Source organism: Notolepis coatsorum (assembly GCF_963971535.1).
Source record: "Notolepis coatsorum genome assembly, chromosome: 1".
Taxonomy (NCBI): domain Eukaryota; kingdom Metazoa; phylum Chordata; class Actinopteri; order Aulopiformes; family Paralepididae; genus Notolepis; species Notolepis coatsorum.
The window spans coordinates 207,398,877-207,404,694 of record NC_140165.1 but is presented as its reverse complement, the minus strand read 5'-3'; positions in this window follow the sequence as shown (position 1 = coordinate 207,404,694).

Here is a 5,818-nt window from a genome sequence, read left to right as displayed (position 1 = left end):
GGCGGATCGTCGTGATCAATTACAGGTTTAATAGTGGAAACATATATACAAAGTACATTTAGATTAGATGAGCTTGGGCTAAGAGGAGTGCTCCCATGTGGCCAGCTGGGAGAACACTGAGTTTAAGAGTTGAGAGGGGTGGCGCTGTAGCCCCTTGGCTCTCACCAAGGTGTGAGATGTAAGCTATTGTTTGGGGCAACCAAGAGGGATTCCTCAACAGGTGCACTGTAGTGTAGACAGAGCATCAGCAAAGAAAAGCACTTTGCCTGCGTAGAGTGGCAGGCGCTGAGCGGAGGTTCTAGAACATGAATTATCTAGTAAGCTTACACCAAAGTGTCAGCATCATCTTTTCCATAACAGTTGTGATACAATACATCCGGGGTTCCATAGGGAGAGAGGTCTGCCATCCAGGCAGGAGTGGACAGGGGGTCAGCAGAGGGGGGGAGAGCCATGTTTTATGGCCTCCTCTCTCCAAGTGGATCAGATGACCAGTATGCCTATGGAGGTGGGGACCTGTCCAGCTGGGAGACAAAGACACTTTGTGCAGTGATTTGTGCATTTAATTTAAATTGCCACATGTTTCCTCTGCTGTGTTGGACACAGACAAGGCATGATGTAACATGATGTTTGTGTTGCTGTTGTTACACCTGGACTGAACCATAAAGATGGAATAATACAATTCATACCCCTTTTTTCCTACATGTGTTGGCTGTGCGAGCACCACCACCAGCAGGAGAGAGCGGGGACAGACAGGTCCTCCTTCTGGTTGGAGCCACAAGCCGGTGAGTGGCCACCTTTAGAGGTTTTGTGACGGGGGTCCTAAGAAATCTAGGTACCACTATAGGCAGGGGTGTAAAGTACTTGAGGAATTGTACTTCGTTACAATACTTAAGTACTGTTTTTGGGGGATTTGTACTTTACTCAAGTATTATTAGGTTTGTATACTTGTACTTTTACTCAATTACATTTCAGAGAAGAAAAACTAACTTTTTACTCCTTACATTTAAAATGCAGACCTACAAAATACAAAGTGCAAATCTCGCAGGTCCAACTATTTTAATTAGTATATTTGTTTAAACTAACATTATAGTTATTAATCCGGCGACCGCACTTTATTTAAAGACAGCCAATCAAATCCCCATCAATGGAAAATGAACCCGCCCATACCCATGCTGATTGGTCCTTGTGCAAGACTAGAAAGCAGAGATCTTTGATTAAACACCTGCTATCAGAAGAATAGACAGTCAGAAAAAAAGTTTTTACTTTTTAGTACTTAAGTACATTTAAAAGTAGAAACTTTTTTACTTTTACTCAAGTGTGTTTTTAGCCAGATACTCTAACTTTTACTTGAGTACGATTTTGAGATGGTACCCCTACTTTCACTTAAGTATCATCTCTGGGTACTTTTTACACCCCTGGCCCAGTCAGTTCCACATGTCTGTGCAGCGGATTTGACAATAGTAATGTGCGAAGGGAGCATTAAAGCTACTATACATGTGTTTACATTTGTTTTTGGGAGGGGTTTAAACTTTAAAGCAGGGGAGCTCCCTGATGGTCACATTTGGGTTGGATAAGAGTGTTACTTCATATCCAGATTGTCTTGTGTGTGTTAGGAGTTGTACTGAAATTCAGAATCAAAGCTACTGCATGTGGGGCACGAAAAACACAGGCATGACCTACAAATATAGCCTTTTTCACAGTTTCCACTGCTCAGCAGCAACAGCTTGCAATATGCTGGAAAACCTCTACCAGTTATTAGAAATTGCAATGGGTATTATGCTCCAGGCCTGTAATGTGGACCCACAGCCATGTTGCTGTGGCAGTATTCTTTTAGCGAACTCGCTGTCCTCTGAGACATAATGGAGGTGAAAAGGCAATTGTTGTCTGGTAGACCACGAGCGAGAGCCGGTGTCTTGGGAGAAGAGCAAGCTTCATGCATTTCATGTTGAAACAGTGCATTTTAGCATGATAAAGTACCGGGCGTTGTAATCCAGTGTGCAAATACTATTATCTTTGCTTCACTCTCCAAACAAATGTTTGTACCAGTTGTCAGTTCTCATCTCTTCTACATGTAACATTGCCTGCCTCCAGTGGATCACAGTGCTGCTCATGTATCACAGCCCTTATAAGCCCAGAAGGGTCTATGTGCAGTCTGTCTGAAATGATAACAATGAGGAACATGCATACTCTATAAATCATGTAAGACAGGCATACACACACACACACACACACACACACACACACACACACACACACACACACAGACACACACACACACACACACACACACACACACACACACACACACACACACACACACACACACACACACACACACACACACACACACACACACACACACACACACACACACACACACACACACACACACACACACACACACACACACACACACACACACACACACACACACACACACACACACACACACACACACTATGTTCTGCCAGTGTATGGTGATAATGTTATGCCAACACCACTCTCAAAGAGGGCGTAGGGGTTGTGGGTTGCTGGGAGATAAACTGAAAATTTACCAACACAGACATTATGAATCTCTTACTGGTTTATCAGTATGCTAGATATATGCATTCCCCCAGAGCCTAGGCTGTTTCATTTTGTGCCCATTTAATTAATTCCACTGAATGTACAATAACCAATCACACACACACACCAGGCATCAGATTAGAGAAAATAATTAAATGTGTATTAACCTCATTATTGCCATTATCAGTGTTATTATAAACAGTCTGTTTCTGTAGCAATTAACTAGCCCAGGGGACAGCTCACCCACATCCAACACAGTCAGCCCGGAGTCTCACAAGCATGCAAGCCTTACAAGCACACACACAATACAGGACAACTGAGCTACTCCACTAGCAAACACAAAGATATTCATTCTTCGCACACACACACACACACACACACACACACACACACACACACACACACACACACACACACACACACACACACACACACACACACACACACACACACACACACACACACACACACACACACACACACACACACACACACACACACACACACACACACACACACACACACACACACACACACACACACACTGAGCAGGCCTGTCGAGTGCCATATGATGTGGTTACTTAGTTACAGTAGGTTAATGAAGCCAGAGCCGCATGCAGTCACCAGTCATAGTGGAGTCTTAACAGTCGTAAAACCATGCCAGTCGACAGAAACAGCTGTCTCTCTCCTTGCACAAAGAAAACGAGGAGAGGTACTCCCTGTGCTCCATGTGTGTGTGTATGAGAGGGGGGGAGAGAGAGAGAGAGCAGATGGGAGAGAGACAGATAAAGATGAAGACTCATGTGTCATAGTAATGCATGGATGTGTTCCAAGGCAAGTATATCATTCCACTTCTCCACATCCTTCATCTACTCATAATGTTCCATTATTCTAGATTCCATCCTTACAACATTTTACTTTATTGAAGAACCCAGTACAGAGAGCCAGGGTGGGTGGGACTGAAAGGAAGGGATGACCCGCCACGGGGTGACGGACTTGACCTCTGGACTTTTCCTTTTGGCCACTTTTCCCCCGCCGAACCACAGCTGGCCATCCTGTCTCGTCTCTGGCTCATGTTTTAGTGGAACTAATCCTTTATGAAAGTGGCCTAATGTTAACAATGCAAACAATATGCTTTGAGGTTAGCAGAAAGACAAATGCTGGGGATGAGAGGGGAATTGCGAGCCAGACTTGAGCTCTGCACCGAGCAAGTACACAGCAAACATCGCTCTGCTACCCCATCACACACTCTCAGATGTCAGGCTCCGTCCCAAACCGTGATTAAAATCTATGCAGTTATACCATTATCTCACCACGTTACCCACTGTCTATTTTTATGCCGTTGACCTGAAGGACCAGAAGCTGCCTGCCTGCCCGCCCGCCCGCCCGCCCGCCCGTCCGTCCGTCCGTCCGTCCGTCCGTCCTACACAGAGAGTTGGACCACTGTCAAACATCTCCGCCCGAACAGGAAGTGAACTAACTGGTGCTTCCTTTACTCATATTATTTTCACATATTTAACATATTGAATAAATAGTATTATTTTCGCCCCATTTTTTGTCTCTTTTATAAATAAGAACCGAGAATGAGTTGAACAAAGTTAAATGATAAAATTGTACGGCGTCTATGCAGCCTTGTTTATTCACTGTGTGCATGGAAATGACGATGAATGCAGCCATGAATGTATTGTTTCCTTACGCAGAAAATACACGTTAGCATTATAGTTTGTTTACTTTTCTGATAACTAAATCACTGCATAGCTCAGGTGTTCAGACAAGCTTAATTTAGTGGTTATTAGCAGGGGTGTGAAGTACTTGAGTAATTGTACTTTGTTAAAATACTTAAGTACTGTTTTTGGGGATTTGTACTTTACTCAAGTATTATTAGGTTTGTATACTTCTTTTACTCAAAAACATAATTTTAACTCCTAACATTTAAAATGCAGACCTACAAAGTACAAAGTACAAATCTCGCAGGTCCAACTATTTTTATAGTATATTTGTTTCTCTGGCCGAACTAACGTTAACATTATTGATCCTGCGGCCGCACTTTATTTAAAAAGAGCCAATCAAATCCCCATCAATGGAAAATGAATCCACCCATACCCATGCTGATTGGTCCTTGTGCAAGAAAGCGGGGATCTTTGATTAAACACCTGCTATCAGAAGAATAGACAGTCAGAGTGACAAGCTACAGAAGATGGCCACAAACAATAGTATGAATGATGAAGAAGACGAAACGGAACATTTCATTGCCCCAGAATAAAAAAAATTGTTTTTACTTTTTAGTACTTTAACACGAACCTAAACTAACGTTACAACTAACCTAAAGTTAGTTTAGGTTCGTGTTAACGTTAGATAATGTACAAAATAAACATTTTCCACTGCTATAAACATCGCACTTTTATTTTGAAAACCCCAGAAAGGAAGTCATTATATTTGCTTTACCATCCTGTTCTGTGTTAGCTCCGGTTAGCTCTGAGCGTGCAGCAGTTAGTATTATATTATCAATACCAGCCATTGGATTACTGTTTTCTAAATTGGGGAGGCTTTTAATCGTCAAGGTAAGAGGATTTTAAGTCATGGTATCCATAAATGTCAATCGGTTCGGATCCTTTGAAGGAATGAGAATATCAACAAACCTGTAGGGAACGTCAGGCTACTGTCCTCCCTCACTTCCAGTGATGAAACTAAGCTACGCTAACGGAGCGACTGTTCCCAAAGCTAAATGCATGCACAGAGACAAAAAAGGTATGTATCTTCTTGTCTAACTCCAGGGAAAATGTTAAATAAGCTAATTTCCCAAAATGTTGGAGTTTTCCTTTAAGTACATTTGAAACTAGAAACCTTTTGACTTTTACTCAAGTGTGTTTTTAGCCAGATACTCTGACTTTTACTTTTGAGACTGTACCCATACTTTTTAAGTATAATTTCCGGGTACTTTTTACACCCTGGTTATTAGTGATGCTCTGTATACAACCAATTCAACGTTATATATATACGTCAAGTAATTATTAACGTCACGGATATCCCGATTTGTTGTGAAGTTTTGCTCTGTTGGGCAGAGGCGTCTCGGAGGCTGTGACATACCGGCGTAGAGACAGCTCTGCGTAGGAGTGTGGTCTGTCCCCACAAAAGTAGACCAATCAGAGCTGATGATTTCACCAGCGCCACGCGCTAACATAACATAGGCTAATGTACAACATGGGGCGCACGCGGTCCACATCATCATCACACTGCATTCCCTTACACCTGC